Source organism: Geotrypetes seraphini, chromosome 1 (genome assembly GCF_902459505.1).
Source record: "Geotrypetes seraphini chromosome 1, aGeoSer1.1, whole genome shotgun sequence".
NCBI lineage: Eukaryota > Metazoa > Chordata > Amphibia > Gymnophiona > Dermophiidae > Geotrypetes > Geotrypetes seraphini.
In genome coordinates this window covers 158,533,519-158,550,336 of record NC_047084.1, presented here as the reverse complement: position 1 = coordinate 158,550,336, position 16,818 = coordinate 158,533,519, and the positions used below count along the sequence as shown (strand labels likewise).

General features: G+C 41.4%; 1 protein-coding gene across 7 annotated transcripts in view; it reads left to right on the top strand.

Moving 5' to 3' along the window:
- The window catches only part of LRBA (LPS responsive beige-like anchor protein), a 1,301,884-nt gene that overhangs the window by 979,021 nt on the left and 306,045 nt on the right, over positions 1-16,818 (top strand). The window lies entirely within an intron of this gene.

Genomic DNA, 16,818 nt, shown 5'->3' with positions numbered 1-16,818 from the left:
TCTAAGTTGGCATTCACTATCTCGGTTTCCAATTGCAGAATTTTATTGCCTAAACTGTGTGCATTGACATACATGGCCCTCCATCCCTTGTGTTTGTTAGGGCTGTCATGCGTGCTATGGGTGCTTACCTTGGGCTCAAAAGGGCGGTTGTGTCTCGCCTCCACTGGATGATTCCTTACTGCTGTGGAATGTGAGTGGATACCCTCCCCCAACTTACCTAGTTTAAAGCCCTGCGAAGTAGGCGGGCTAGACGGTGTCCAAGTACGTTTTTACCTCTTTTGGTCAAGTGAAGTCCGTCTGGTCCCTGCAGTCCCTGGAGTGCCTTTCCATGGTCCAGGAATCCAAAGTTCATCTCAATGCACCAGTTGCGAAGCCACTCGTTGGTACGTTGGATGCGTTCTTCCCTGGCTCTTCCTCTGTCTCTAACTGGGAGGATGGATGAGAAGACCACCTGTGCACCCGTCTGCTTCAGCTTCCTACCCAGGGCTCTGAAGTCATCGGGTATGTTCTCTAAGGTGTTCCTTGCAGTGTCGTTTGTACCTATATGGATAAGAAGCATAGGGAAGTGGTCAGTAGGTTTTAGTATTTTATCGAGAGAGGTGGTGACGTCACGAATCCTGGCTCCAGGGAGACAGCAGACCTCCCTCGACTGCAAATCTGGTCTACAAATTGGACCCTCGGTTCCTCGCAGCATGGAGTCCCCGATGACTACCACTCTGCGCTCCTTCCGGGGGGGATGATCAGCGTGGTTTGGAGTCGAAGTTGTGCGCTGGGTGTCTTCCCGAGCTTCTTCCGCTACCTCCTCGGTAGTAATATCCTGCAAGACGTGGTATCTGTTGTTCAGATTGAGTTGTGGTGAAGAAGTAGAGCTGCCCTGTTTGGGACAAAAAGAAGAAAAAGGAAGTGAGAAAAGGGGGGGGGGTTTACGTTTTCCCGTGGAGGAGGTTACCAGCTGCCAGGGACCGGTATCTCCTATCATTTCTTGCACCCCGATCGTGGAATTTATAATTGGAGACCTGGGTGTCTCGAGGATGGATCTGTCATGGGTCAGCTCTGCCAAATGGGAAACCTCCTTGATGGCTTCGTCGATGAAGACCTCATCCTCCCTGATGCTCCTCAAGCGCTGCACCTCCTCCCTGAGACTCCATAGTTCCAGTAGGATGTCCTTGTTCAGCTGCTCCATCTCCTCTGTCTGCGTAGAAACTGTGGCGTGATTTAGGGGGGCGGTCTCGGTCTGCACCGCAACCTCTGCCCTCCGTCCAGTGCCATCCTTCTCCTTCTGCACCATCCCCTGGATCTCGCCGGACGTTGGCGTGATGAACTGGATGGTAGTCTTGGTACTCCTCGTCCTCCCTGCCATATCCAAAGGAAGAGAGATTAGGTGTAAAATAGAAAAGCAATGAGAATAGGGAGTTGCAGAGAGAATAGAGGGTGTCAGGAGAAGGCTATCTGCCTGGATGAGAGTGTGTAAGAAAAGCGTATGTGGAGAGAGTGAGTGTGTATAAGAGTCTAAAATGTGAATGAAAATATTTTTATTTTTTTTAATTTTTTTTTAGGTTTTAGAGTGTGGATACGGCTTACTGGAGGCCCTTCTCAAGGCCCTTCGCAAAGGCGCTCTCGCTAAGGCGAGCGCCTTTGCCGCTCGCCTTCGCCGCGCGCCGAATGGCTGCGCGCCGTTGGCCCGCCTCCTTTTAAGGAGGGGAGCCCGGGCGCCTACTGCTGACGCGGTGGGGGTGGGCGGAGCTACTCTCGCCTACCCCGACTCGATAGGATGTTTTCCGCTCGCCTTCGCTGGTTCCCTGTGTCTCAGCACGCTGCTGCTGAGACTCCCAGCGCCTCCTCTCTCACCCGCTCTGCCCTCGAAGCCTGGAGCAGTGGCTGGACCGTCGGCCCGCCTCCTTTTAAGGAGGGGAGCCCGGGCGCCTACTGCTGACGCGGTGGGGGTGGGCGGAGCTACTCTCGCCTACCCCGACTCGATAGGATGTTTGCCGCTCGCCTTCGCTGGTTCCCTGTGTCTCAGCACGCTGCTGCTGAGACTCCCAGCGCCTCCTCTCTCACCCGCTCTGCCCTCGAAGCCTGGAGCAGTGGCTGGACCGTCGGCCCGCCTCCTTTTAAGGAGGGGAGCCCGGGCGCCTACTGCTGACGCGGTGGGGGTGGGCGGAGCTACTCTCGCCTACCCCGACTCGATAGGATGTTTGCCGCTCGCCTTCGCTGGTTCCCTGTGTCTCAGCACGCTGCTGCTGAGACTCCCAGCGCCTCCTCTCTCACCCGCTCTGCCCTCGAAGCCTGAAAGAGGTGTCTCACCAGTTTGGGGGCCTAGCAAGGGGGGATGGAGGAAAGAGGGTGGACCTGGCCTAAAGGGAGAAAATAGTAAAAGTGGATCTTATAACTAACTATTCTAGCAACAGTATAAGCAATTCATGTACTGGAACCTTTAGTAACTGTCTATTGAAATGAGTTGTACGGAGCAGATTTGCATGCCTGGTACCTCCATTATATGCAGATCTCTCTCATGCATATTCATTAGAGCTATCCTGAAAACCCGACTGGCCTGGAGGTCCTCCAGGACAGGGTTGGGAACCATTGCTCTATAGTTTCTCCCCAGTCCCCACCCCCCACAAAAAAATATTAGAGAGCTGTGCTTTAAAAGCTAAACTAAACTAAACTAAACCTTAGGTTTATATACCGCATCATCTCCACAATCGTAGAGCTCGGCACGGTTTACAGGAGTTGAGAGAGAAAGGAGCTCCATGAAGGTTAAAGGGTATAGAGAAAAGGTGATTGGAGGGCTTACGATGCCAAAGATGGGATAAGTATTACATTTTTGAAAACAGCCAGGTTTTCAGATGTTTGCGGAAGAGTTGGAGAGAGCTCAGGTTCCGGAGGGGGGAGGTAAGGTTGTTCCAGTGCTCAGTGAGTCTGAAGGGGAGGGAGGTTCCTAGTTTTCCTGCGCGGGAAATGCCTTTTAATGAAGGAAAGGATAATTTAAGTTTGTGAGTGGGTCTGGTGGTATTAAGATTTAAGGAGTTCCAGGAGAGTGGGATGAAGGGAGGGAGGATACCATGGAGGATTTTGAAAGTTAGACAGGCACATTTAAAGCTGCACAAAAAAAAAAATTAGACCAATTATTAAGTTGTTTTCCCCATATTAAATGCTGAGCAATTCTGTTTTGTACTTATTTTTTTTAGAACAGCACTGTTAGATGGTAGTATTTCATGAACACTAGTGATTTTTGAAGTGCTAAGGCGCATTTGGTCCTTTTGGTGATAGAAGCTGTTCTTTCTCAGTCATGCATGTAGCAAAATATACTCAGAGAAGCTGCTTTGGAAAAAAGGATGCTCAGTCTCCTGGTTATACTTGTCAGTTAGATAAAGTGGTTGCTGGAGCTGAAGCAAAATAGTTCTCTGTGCCTTAAGCAGCACGTATAGTTCTTAAATGAGGCCACTAGAGACCATTTATTTAGCACCTCTTCACTGGGATGAAGTGAAATAAAGCCTTGGTGTGTAACGTGCTTTTGGCATGTCATCCTAAAACAAATTTGCAGGCGAAGAATATATAAAATTATTTAGGCTCTACTGGTAGAGGTTTTAATGGTGGGGTTTGGATAATTTGTAAAGAAAAATTGGACCACAGCAATTAACATTTAGCAGTTTTTAAACTCTGGATCAATTTCTACGGCAGCCTTTAAAATATGATTTTAATTTTTTTTTTTAATCAAACAAATACACTTCTTGACTGATGGTAGTGTCTTGTCTTATATAATAATGGCAAGAGCTGAAAATTTTTTTTAAATGAATATGGACAACACTGAGTATGCAAAACATAATTAGACGTACAGAAAAGCATGGAAATGAATTGTGCCTATTTTGCCTCATTGAGGCATTTTTGTATGAGAGGCCCATATTTTTTAAGTGGGTCGCCTGAGGTATCAAGAGAAATCAGGGGGATAATTTAATATCCTTTTCTCTGCATAACCACTTTTATAGATTAATGCCCATAGCAGTATGCTGTTGCTTACAAATCTATACAAACAGTACAAAATAGTGACCTCCTCGTAAATGAATGCAAGATGATATTTTCAACAAAATGCTATATCACAACTAGCATATATTTCCTCAGGTTATAGACATAAATGATAAATTAGATCAAAATGCAGTAATTTATGCAGATGATGCAGCACTTATTTATTTAAAACTTTTTTATACCGTTGACAAAAAAACTAAACGGTTTACATCATCTCAAAACTGAGCAGGTTCATGCAGGGATGTTTTTCATAGGCCCTTCCTCTACTGGGATTGCATGGTGGCAGCCTGTATCAATGGATAGGGTAAAGAGATAGTTTATCCAAAGTATGAGGGTTGAGGGCAGATATGATAGCATGCATTAGGCATGCAACATTACATTTGAACCCTTTCTCTAACTCACATGGCTAAATATGTTCTTTGCATGCATTGAATGAGGGCTGCCAGCTGCCTTAAGTAGGAAGTTAAAATCCAGAACCTCCAAGGTAGCGTTTTCAGAAGTGCTTGCTGTTCCACGCGCAGGACCCAAGAGATGAGCAGAGCTCCGGAGTCTCAATGTGTGGATGACACAATGGTGCATAGAGGAGGGTTTTAGGTTTGTTGGGAACTGGGCAACATACTGGGGAAGGGGGAGCCTATTCCGAAAAGATAGGCTTCACCTTAACCAGGGTAGAACCAGGCTGCTGGCGTCAACATTTAAAAAAGAGATAGAGCAGCTTTTAAATTAGAAACTGGGGGAAGGCCGACAGTTGCTCAAAAGAGCATGGTTCGGGACCTGGTTTCCTTAAATACAGAGCAGGCTGATTTTAAAGATTGCTAATTATCCATGCTAACTGCTGAGCAAATAGTAAATAGATATGAGAAACATTGTTTGAAATGACTATATGCAAATAACAGAAGCCTAAGAAACAAGATGGAAGAGTTAGAATATATTGCACTAATTGAAAGGATAGATATAATAGGCATCTCTAAGACCTGGTGGAAGGAAAATAACCAATGGGACACTGTCATACCAGAGCACAAGTTATATCATAACAATAGAATGGATCAAATTGGTGCAGGCGTAGCGTTATATGTTAAGGAGGGCTTGAATCAAATGGACTGAAAATTCTACAGGAGCAGAAACACACCTTGGAATTCCTATAGGTAGAAATTCCATATATAAGTGGGAAAAAGATAGTGATAGGCTGAACAGACAGATGCTGAAATAATATTAGAAATGAGGGAGGCCAACAAGCTGGGTAACACAATAATTATGAGTGATTTCAACTACCCCGATATTGATTGGGTAAATATAACATCAGGGCATGCTAGGGAGATAAAATTCCTTGATGAAATCAAGGACTGCTTTATGGAGCAGCAGGTTCAGGAACTGACAAAAGGTGAAGCAATTCTAGATCTGGTACTTAATAGACCACATGAATTGGTGTGGGAGGTAATGGTGCTGGGGCTGCTTGATAACAGTGATCATAGCATGATCATATTTGAGATAATCCCTGGAATAAATTCACACAGGAAATCCAATACAACAGTATTTAACTTTAAAAAAGGAGATTATGATAACATGAGGAGAATGGTAAAAAAGAAACTTAGAGGAGCTGCTGCAAAGGTTAAAAATATACATCAGACGTGGATGTTATTAAAAATTGCCATCCTGGATGTCCAGTTTACATATATTCCATGTATTAAAAAAGGAGGAAGGAAGACCAAATGGCAGATGGCGTGGTTAACAAATGTGAAGCAAGCTGTTACAGCTAAAAGAGAATCCTTCAGAAAGTGGAAGAAGAATCTGACTGAAAATAATTGTAAACAGCACAAGAATAAAAGGGGCTGTTAGGGAAGATAAGGCCATAGCAGAGAGATTAAATAAATTCTTTGCCTCGGTCTTCACCAAGGAAGATGTAGGAGAGTTACCAATGCCAGAAATGGTATTCAATTCTGATGAATCTGAGAAACTTAAACAAGATGGAAGATGTAATGGGTGAATTTGACAAATGAACAGTAGCAAATCGCCTGGACCAGATGGTATAAATCCTAGAGTGCTGACAGAATTGAAAAATAAACTTGCAAAGTTATTGTTAGTAATTTGTCATTTTTCTTTAAAATCCAGCATAGTACCGGAGAGTGGCCAACGAGATGCCAATTTTTTAAAATGGTTCCCGAGATGATCCAGGAAATTATAGACTAGTGAGCTTGACATCAGTGCCAGGCAAAATGGTAGAAACTGTTATAAAGAACAAAATGAGAGAACATAAATAAGCATGGATTAAAGAGAGAGAGACAATATGGTTTTAGTCAAGGTAAATTTTGCCTCACCAATCTACTACATTTCTTTGAAGGGGTGATTAAACATGTGGATAAAAGTGAGCCAGTCGATATTGTATTTCTGTATTTTCAAAAGGCATTTGACAAAGTACCTCATGAAAGACTTCTGAGGAAATTAGAAAGTCATAAAATAGGAAGTAATGTCCTATTATGGATTAAGAACTGGTTGAAAGACAGCAAACAGAGAGTAGGTTTAAATTTTCAATATTCTGAATGGAGAAGGGTAAATAGTGGGGTTCCCCAGAGGTCTGTGCTGGGACTGCTGCTTTTTAACATATTTATCAATGATCTAGAGATGGGAATAAATAGTGAGATAATTAAATTTGCTGATGTCACAAGCCCCCTCTTCTATTAAACTGCGCTAGCAGTTTTTAGTGCAGAGTGCCGCATTGAATGGCATGCTCTTCTCCCGACGCTCATAGGAACTCTGAGTGTCGGAAGCAATGCGGGCCATTCAGCACGGCTCCCAGTGCTAGAAAACTGCTAGCACAGTTTAATAGAAGAGGCCCAAAGTTGTTGAATCGCAAGAGGATTGTGAAAAATTGCAAGAGGACCTTGGGAGACTGGGCATCAAAATGGAAGATGACATTCAATGTGAGCCAAGTAAGTGCAAAGTGATGCATGTGGGAAAGAGGAACCCGAGCTATAGCTAAGTGATGCAAGGTTCTGTTAGGACTCGCTGCCCAGGAAAAGGATCTACATGTCATTGTTGAGGATATGTTGAAACCCTCAGCTCAATGTATGGCAGCAGCTAAGAAAGCAAATAGAATGTTAGGAATTATCAGGTAAGGAATGGAAAACAAAGATGAAAATATTACAATGACCTTGTATCACTCTATGGTCTGGCCTTACCTTAAATACCGTGTGCAATTCTGGTCACTATCAAACAAGATATAGCAGAATTAGAAAAGGTACAGAGCAGGACAATGAAAATGATAAAAGGGATGTGATGGCTTCCCTTTGAAGAAAGGGAAAAGCGGCTAGGGCTCTTCAGCTTGGGGAAGATAATATTCAAGCACATTTATGGCCTCATGTACAACTTTCTTTAAATTGGTCTCCTTATATTTTTACTCCCGTTACTCTATCCTATCTATCTAAGCTGTCAATTAAAATGTTTTGTTGTGTGCTCTGTTGACATTGTAATGTAACACACTGTGTCAAACTTTGTATTGTTATTTGATTATTTTTACGACTATGATTGTCTGTTGCTTGTGTTGTGTTTGACCTATTCTTGCTGAACACTGCCTTGAGTGAATTCCATCAAAAAGGCAGCAAATAAATCCTAGTAAATACATGGGGAGAATGCCTACTTTTAAAAACAATCAGTGAGAGACTTAGGGCTCCTTTTACAAAGGTGCGTAAGGGCGCGCAGAATAGTGCGTGCTAGCCGCTACCACCTCCTCTTGAGCAGGTGGTAGTTTAATCCGGTGCGTGCGCTAAAAACGCTAGCGCACCTTTGTAAAAGGAGCCCTTAGGTGTTTGACTGGATACAGGTATATATTTCTGTCGACGAGATCAATATTTTATTTGTCATCTTCTCAAACATTTGCCTGCATTTGACTCAGGAAACCTTGACTACTGTACTTCATGCTGATTCTCTCACATTTGGATTAGGTTATGTTATATGTGGTCTTATATACCTCCAAATCCTCACTGCTGTTTCTCCATTCTGTTGGTAGCTGGTTTACTTAGGAATTCCCTTTGAGTGCAACTGCTGAAAAATATCATAGCCCACCTAATTGGGAGGGAGCTAAAGAAGACTGATCATGTGTCTTTTTTTGTGAGCATCTTCTCTAGTTTCGTGTAGAACAACGAGGGATTTTACCCTTCTGATTATGGTATTTGAACTGAATTCTTCACAGAGATCACTGCATTTCGTGCCTTCATTTAAGGAAACGTATAGATCAATAGGAAGTGTGCATTTTCATTGAACATACCTTTTCTGCTGGAATCTGTTACCTCAGCAATTTTGAGGAGAAATGATTGTTTGCTCAAAGAAGTCAAAATGTGGCTGTGGGTTCAGATATGTGGTTCTGATTAAGATTGAGTGGATATTTTTACCATTGTGTTGATTATTTACTCGGTATATAAACTGCCTCAAGGGTTTTCTTAGAGGCAATCAATAAATTGTTGCAAATAAATTCATTCAGTGTATTCAGGGCTCCTTTTACTAAGGTACACTAATGATTCATGTGCACTAAATGCTAAGAAGCTCATTTTATTCGTAAGGGCTTCTTAATATTTACCATATGCGAATTGTTAGCACACCATAGTAAAAGGAGTCCTAAATTTTCTTGATTTGCATTTTCCATGTAGTTTTATTTTTAATTGGCTTCATTATTTGGTTCATAAGAATAGCCATACAGGGATCCAAGATGGCCGATGGTCTCTGAGGCTGAGCAGCACGCCGGAGGAGATTGTTTGGAAATTTTTCTTCGAGGGGAATTACTCACTTGAATATGCCGAAGAGGAGAGGTCGCAGCGCCGCTGGAGCCTCGCGGCGTTCTGCGGTGTCCTCTTTCGGCAATATCGAAGAACTCCTGCGTCGGATGCAGGATATCCCGGCAGCATCGGCAACCCCGCTGGAGACGCCTCAGAGGGGCGGAAATGAGGTGATCTCCTTGGTGCTAGAGACAACGCTGAGCCCCGACGCTAGGGCACCTCCCCCACCTCCTCAGGTTACTAGCTTCCCACGAGTGGAGGAGCTACCGAAAGAAGGCAAGCACCTACCCTCGGAGGCTAGGAAGAACACGGAGAGGAGCGAGGAGATGGACTCCCTGAGTTTTCAGGTGAGTCCAAGAAGTACCGAGGACTTGGAAACATCAGGGATTACCCCAGTCCAGCAGAAGGATTGCCAGGAACAGCTAACAATTGGTGAGACTATTCAAGTTTCTAATGTTTCATATGTTATAGAAAAAACCCAGAGAAGTAACACTGGATTCAATTTGGGACCTAGTTGCTGACCTAGCCAAGTCTGTTAAGCCCCAGCTTTTGCAGCTGGAAAATAAAATCATACTTCAAGAAACTGAGATAAAAAATATAAGGGTTGAAATTGACGAATCCAAGAATTCTATTGTGAATATACAACAAGAATTAAAAGCATCAAAACAGCTTAGTGATGCATTAGTAAAAGATAACACAAATTTACGCAGAAAAGTGGAAACTTTGGAGAACTTTTCTCGTAATAATAATCTCCGACTGATTAATTTTCCTAGGATAGCCTCGGTGACACCTAGGGATATGTTGAAACGCTATATGTTGGAGATTCTAGGTATTCCAGAGGATACATTACCACCACTTACTCAAGTATATTATTTGCCAGTGAAAGTTATTAAATCACCATCTAAACCACAGGAGGATAATCAACCACTTAATATTTCAGCAATGCTGGAACTCTCGGACAGAGAAGCTGCATCTCCGGCAACATTGCTTCTTACTGTGGCTCTTGCACCAGATAAAAATTGGTTGCTTAGACTGTTCTTTAGAAATAAAATGAAATAATTTCTTGGATATAAAATTTTAATGTTTCCAGATTTGGCACGGGACACTCAAAGAAGAAGGCGAGAATTTCTTTTGATGAAGCCAGGAGTTACATCTCTTGGAGGGACTTTCTTTCTACGGCACCCTTGTAAATGTGTAATACAATACCATAAGAAAAAATATATATTCTTTGAGCCATTCCAGTTGTCAGCCTTTCTGGCAGGAACTCGACTGGATGAAGGGAAACTAAAGTGAAGTGCAATTGAATAAATGATATCCTTCCTTAGCTAAGGGATTTTGTTTTCCTAATGTTTGAATTGATATTTGTTAGCATTTGTTAATATGTCCGCCTTATCCTTCTTAGATCTAATTTAGAGGACTTGAGCTGAATTTAAGCTAAACATTTATTTTTATTTGATTATTATGTATTTTACCTATGAGTATTATTTTCCTGCTTTTCTTCAACTTTCTGTACAAGTGGATACTTGATTTATAAAATGTAAAAATTTGATAAATAAAAAAATTAAAAAAAAAAAAAGAATAGCCATACTGGGTCAGACCAATGGTCCATCTAGCCCAGTATCCTGTTTCCAAAAGTGGCCAACCCATGTCACTAGTACATGGTAGATACCCAAATAGTAGCAACATTCAATGCAACTGATCCCAGGACAAGCAGTGGCTTGCCCCCATGGCTGTCTCAATAGCAGATAATAGACTTTTCTTCCAGGAATATGTCTAAACCCTTTTTAAACCCAGATACGCTAACTGCTATTACCATATCCTCTGGCAACAATTTCCACAGCTTAACTATTTGTTAAGTAAAAAAATATTTGTTTTAAAGGTGGTATTTCCATGTAACTTCATTGAGTGTCTTTGTAATTGTTGAAAAAGTTTTTTAAAAAAACCCAATTCACTTTTACTCATTCTACCATTCAGGATTTTTTTTTAGACCTTAATCATATCCCCCCTCAACTGTGTCTTTTCCAAACTGAAGAGCCTTAACCTCTTTAGCCTTTTCTCATACAAAAGGAGTTCCATCCCCTTTATCATTTTGGTTAGTCTTTGAACATTTTCTAATTCTACTATATCTTTTTTGAGATATGGTGACCAGGATTGAATGCAATACACCGTGGAACAATGATCCAAGAATTGGCTGGCTGAGATTTCCTTGCTGCAATCAGCTCAGTGGCAGCACGATTCTCTAATCGGCATCTGTAACATGGATGCCGGTTAGAGAATTGTGGTGTTAGGTGGGCTTAGGCGCGATTCCATATAAGATGCCCGTGTGCGATTCTCAAAAGCCGCTTAGGCGGCTTCTGAAACCGGGCATCCTAAATAGAATCCGGCCTTTGGTGCTTTCAGACACGACTTTATGGATAGATTTGTTACAAAATCGGCAGTTGGGATGGCTACAGAAAAAAAAAAAGGGAGAAAGTGAGGTGGCTGAATGAGGACCCAATCATAGAAGAGGCCACACAGCCCATGCTGCCCTTGGCTGCGACACACATTGCTCAATTCACCAGTGCTGTGGTTCAGGCCTTGGAACCAAGATTGGTTAAGCTTTCTAAGCAACTTAGCACTTTGGAGACTTTTATGTCTGAATCTACACAGAAGTTCACGGCACTTGAAGAACAAGTGTCCGCCTTGGAAGACTCGGCGACTTCGGTGGAGAAACAGCACGCAGATGCTCTGACCCATCTCGCCTTATATGCAGATAAACTGGATGATCTAGAGAACAGGTGGTGACGCAACAACCTGCGTTTTATTGCTATTCCTGAAACATTACCTGACCAGCAACTATCTCGAGTATTGGAGCGTTGGTTGATGTCGGAGTTGCCCATAAAGGATTGCCCAGAACTGTTTCAAATTTAAAGGGCCCATCTCCTCGGCCGCAGATCAGTCAGCCCCGGTGTAGCTATTGCCAAGATCTTTAACTATACGCATAAAGTAGACTTGTTGAGAGCATATAAAATGTGTACAGCAGAAGTGTTTTATGAATCCTTGCCTATTAAGATCTTTTAAACCTGTTCAACCTCACTTCTAGACAGACACCGGAAGTTCTCGCCAATCTGTAAATCTCTGTCAGACTCTAAGATTCATGCTTCTCTACCCAATACTGCTTAAAGTACAACACAACGGGTATGGAAAACTTTTGACTTTGTGGACACTGTGCAGCATTTTGGAACATTCCACAGAGGGCACTTGATATGCCTTTATTTTCTTCCTTTGCTGTTGATGTTGCTCTAATTTGTTGTACATGAATGCTGGTGATTATACTTATTTTGTTCTTGCTAGTGTTCGTCGTTCTCTCTACTTTTGAGCACGTGTATCCTTGTATTTATGTTTGATGTTCGCTGCCATTAGGTTCAGGGAGGGTTGGGGGGCCCTTAGTCATCTAGAGTGATCTCCCATGCTCTTAAACTGATTTGTGTGGGCACACACTTGGTAGATTTTGGTACTAAATTGGAAACAGGTGGTGTATATATAGCTTAGGTGACACTTGATCATATTTCCAGGCCCCACAGAGAAGCCTAATAGCAATATGCAGGACCAAATGGAGATGACTGTGGAAGACCTCCCTGCACTATATTACAGTAGTCCAAGCATGAGGTCACAGTAGCATGTAAGATGGTTTCATGATCCAAAACATACAGAAAATCCTATACAGCTCTAAATTGACGGAGCTCATAGAAACAGCATCTAACCACAGAAGAGATATGTTGGTTGAAGGAAAACTGATTATCTAGGTTAATTCCTAAATATCTAAATGAGTCTGCTAAAGCAATGGGTGAGTGTAAAAGTGTAGGTGACAGTAATGGTTCTGTGGGTTTCCCTATCAACCACTTCACAATTGACTTAGTGGGATTGAGAACTAAATGGTTTTACTGAAGCCACATAGTAATTACAGATAGACAATGATTAAGTTGTGAAATGTGTAATGATGTACTTGTAGACATCATTTGCATAATAAGCATTGCCTCCCCATTCCTGAATCAAAATGCAAAATGGGCTAAGATAAACATTGAACAATAATGATGATGATACGGAACCCTATGGGACCCCACAAGGTAGAAGGTGTTTTTTAGACTCAGAAGATTGTGTCACAACAGAAAATGTTCTGGAGAAAAGAAGTAAATCAGTGAAAAACAGCACCTTTTATGCTGATGTCAGAGAGTCTACTCAAAAGACAAGAGTGATCAATAAGATCAAAATCTTCTGTGAGATCTAATGAGACAGCTAGGATGATATTACTTTCAAAAGCAGTATGACGTTCATTCAGTAATGCAGTTATAATTGTTTTTGTTCTGTGAGCAGCCCAAAAGCCAGATTGTCATGGATGTAATACATTGGTCGCTTCACAGAATCATAGCAGTTGTTTATAAACTTCCTTTTCCAGGACCTTGGAAAAAATGTTAAATCTGAGACTGAACGATAATTGGTACAGACTTATAAATCTAGGAAAGCATTCTTAAGCAATTTACGCACGAGAGCATGCTTCCATTCTTTTGGAAAATAACCTGATCTAAGACTGGTTTTAATAAAGGTAAAAGACCAAAATGAGTTAAGACGGTTTGAAGGGAAAAGGTTCAGGGCATCATAGTTCTGAATGAAGAGAGAAGCTTTGTCAATGAAGAAAAAGTAAAGCAGGCCCAGAACCTTATTCCCAGGCTTATTCCGGTATTAATTTGGCTATTACAGCTTGGTAACTGCAAAACAGTATTTAATTTTAGTAAATGGGGGCCAGAATGTTTATAAAATTGTATTAAAACTAGTCATAATTAACTCGATCTGATGACTGGCATCAGTGGCTTTTGCATTATGGATATGTTCTCCGATATGAGGAATCGCATAGTTTAATAGGTTTGAAAATTCTGTTTCAGGGATATCTAGAGAGAAGTGGTAACAGTTGAGGAATATGATGCACGCTAGGCTACTGAAAAGTATTGGAATGTGTAGGGCTTTTATAACAGGACTGACCCCCCCAAATTAACCAGGCAATACCTGGCATTCAGTGCAGGGATGTAGCCACAGGTAGGCCCAAATGGGCTTATGTGGATCTGCAAGCCCCTCCAGCTGAAGATTCCTGGCATCAGTCCTTCCCCTCCATGTAGGCAGTCCAGTGTCTCTCAACAACCCTATCCTCCAATCTACCTGGCTGGTCCCAGTGCTCTCCCTCTAACACGAAGTTGCATCAGAAGGGAAGGCTCTGGAGCTGGGGCAAGCATTGCGTTTAGTCTGCTTGCTGCTGGTGAAGAATTGAAGCATTTAAAAATGCATGAGAGGGGTTGTTGATAGACATTGGATTGCTGGGGGGGAGGAGTTTTAGAGATAACCAGTTTTCCTTGGGGGGAGGCTGAGGAATGCTGGGTTGGGGGCAAAGTTCTCATGCCCACCGTCTTTGTGCTTAGGCCCACCCAAAATTGTGTGTCTGTCTTTGCCACTGATGCAGCAGTTAGTGTTTTTAAAAATCCTGACTATCCCAGACTGATTTGGACTCTGATATTCCGTGCAGCTGTATTTGGATACCGGCACTGAATATTTGGGTCTCCCGCAGCCACTGGAAGTTATCCGAATAAGGTCAATATTCAGAACTGGTATCCAGATATCTCTCTGGGCAATTCAGGGCAACTTTTATCTTTTCCAGTTTGTTCAGATAGGTATCAAGGTGTTGGAAAACAAATTGGCAACACCATTTCCCTGGAGAGAGAGGGATTCTAATATCGTATCCTGATGATATTCTTAAATTAAATAGAGTTAGCAGAGTATTCTGCAACATAGCAATATGCTATTAAGCTGCCAGTAAGGTCCGAGCTGACTAAAGTGCTTTTATGGCACCTTATAATATTGTTCAGTCACCTCATCTTTTAAAGCAGTTGTCAGAAAAATATGGAGCTGGCATAGCAGAATATATTAGCCCAATACATTGTCTCCATTTTATTATGGAGCTGCTGAGGAAGCTGTGATATACAGCTCTGTCATTATAGATCTATTGTTAGAAGGGTTCCAGAGTCTTCTGTGCCCTGCCATTAATTTATAGCAGTAAACAATGTGTATCCATCTGACTGCAGCAAAGCAGAATCTTTTAATGAGGTAGATGTTATTACCACAATAAATCAGTGCATTCGTGTAATGTATAATTCAATGTGTGTATTCCCACTGTAACTTCTTTGAGTAAGCTGATAGTGTATCATTGTCAGCGCACAGCTCCCCTCTTTTTTTTTTTTTTTATTTAATACTGTCCTTTCATTTGGGGAATGTGGAGTGGTAGTTTCTTTATTTGCTCACAAATAAATGCGTGAGGCTCTTGATAACTGTCTTATACAGCCGGGTTTAGAAACCAGCTGTAACAATAACAGCAGAAATCAATACAGTGGATTCCGGCTTTATGGGTCTCTGCATGATACCATTTTTACAAAAGGGAATGAAATCAATCCTAATTGGATTCTAGCTGTATATTCAAGGAAGGTAATTCTATAACTATTGATTTGAGGGGGAGGTATAGTCATTTGGAAAGTAATAAAAATAGGAGCAGATAAAGTGAATTGTTGAATTGCTGCAGGGCCATATATATAGGTACCATTGATCCTTTTTTATAATGAATATAATTTGTATATCAGTGATTGTATCATTCTGCTTTCCTCCTTTGACTTATATTGATTTACAGGAGACGGAGGAAAAATACACTTGGAGAGACTTAGAAATTGAACTGTAGCACAGAGAACAAGTTTTATACATTTTATAATCATTTTAGTTCTTGGAGATGTGGTCCTAAAAGCAACAGCCATTTCCGATTGATGTATGCAGAAATGAAGCGATGCAAAATGCTTTCTGAGTCTCATTGCACCCACCTCTATCTCTTAGCTTCTCCCTGCCTATTTGGAGTTCCAAATTATCTGAACTGACCCTGAAATAGGATTATGATGCCATGAGCTTTCATTTACAAGTACAGGCTGTTTCCCTTCGGTTTTTATGCTTTCATACTCATTCACTTGTGTCTCAGCCTTCAGAATGACAGTTTTCGGTACAGGAATACAAACCACTGCTCCTTTAAAACAAGAATGTGTGTACTCTGATTCCCACTCTGCTTATGTGCAATGATTGGATTTCTCTTCCTCCAGGCAGATGTATGACCCCTGTCTTTGCCACATCTCTTGCCTGCGCGAGCTCAATGAACAGAATCTTAGTTCAGAAATTAAAATCAGATCTCATCCGTGGAAACAATATTCATTTTGGTTTTGGTATAACACTTTTCCGCTGTTTCCCGTTACTAATTGGACAGATTAAGAAAGAGAACCTCATCTTGGATGAATTGAAAGAGCATTTCAGCCTGATTGGACAGCCACCGCATGGTGGATTAAAAAATTCAATTTTTCCTTTCCAAATTTTAAGAAACATGTAGTTGTGCTAAAGGTTGTTTGCATGGTTTAAAGTTTGAACTATAACACTTATTTTTAAATTTAGGTGCTAGCACATGCTATGAAGGCAATTGTAATAAAGTTATTGTAAGGTGATCATTAATATTTTATATTTTATCATGTTATAGATATATGTGAAAGATGAGAAACAATTGAATTAATGTTTTAAAGTGACAGCTTTATTATAAATTTGGGAATTATTAATTGTTAAATAGATTATTTTTCATTTATGGTTCTAATCAGGGAAGTATTCCTGAGAATTATTCATTTTTCTTTTTGATAAACTTACTTTTCTGCCAAACTTTGACTTCCTTACTTTAAAGTGACAGTGAACTATGGGTATTTTCTAGCTGTTTTTAATTCCCTTTCATTTAGCTTTATTGTGCTATGGTTTTATTCTGAATATTCCCAGCATATAAAGACATAAATGTTCATAATACTATCTTGTAGACAACTGAATATTTTTCTAAAGTGTGTAGAATCCTCAGAGGGCTCACTTTCCTTTATTTAGAGTTCATAGAAGGATAATATGAGCCAATATCTTCAATAGATCCTTTTTTGGGGATATTTTTGTA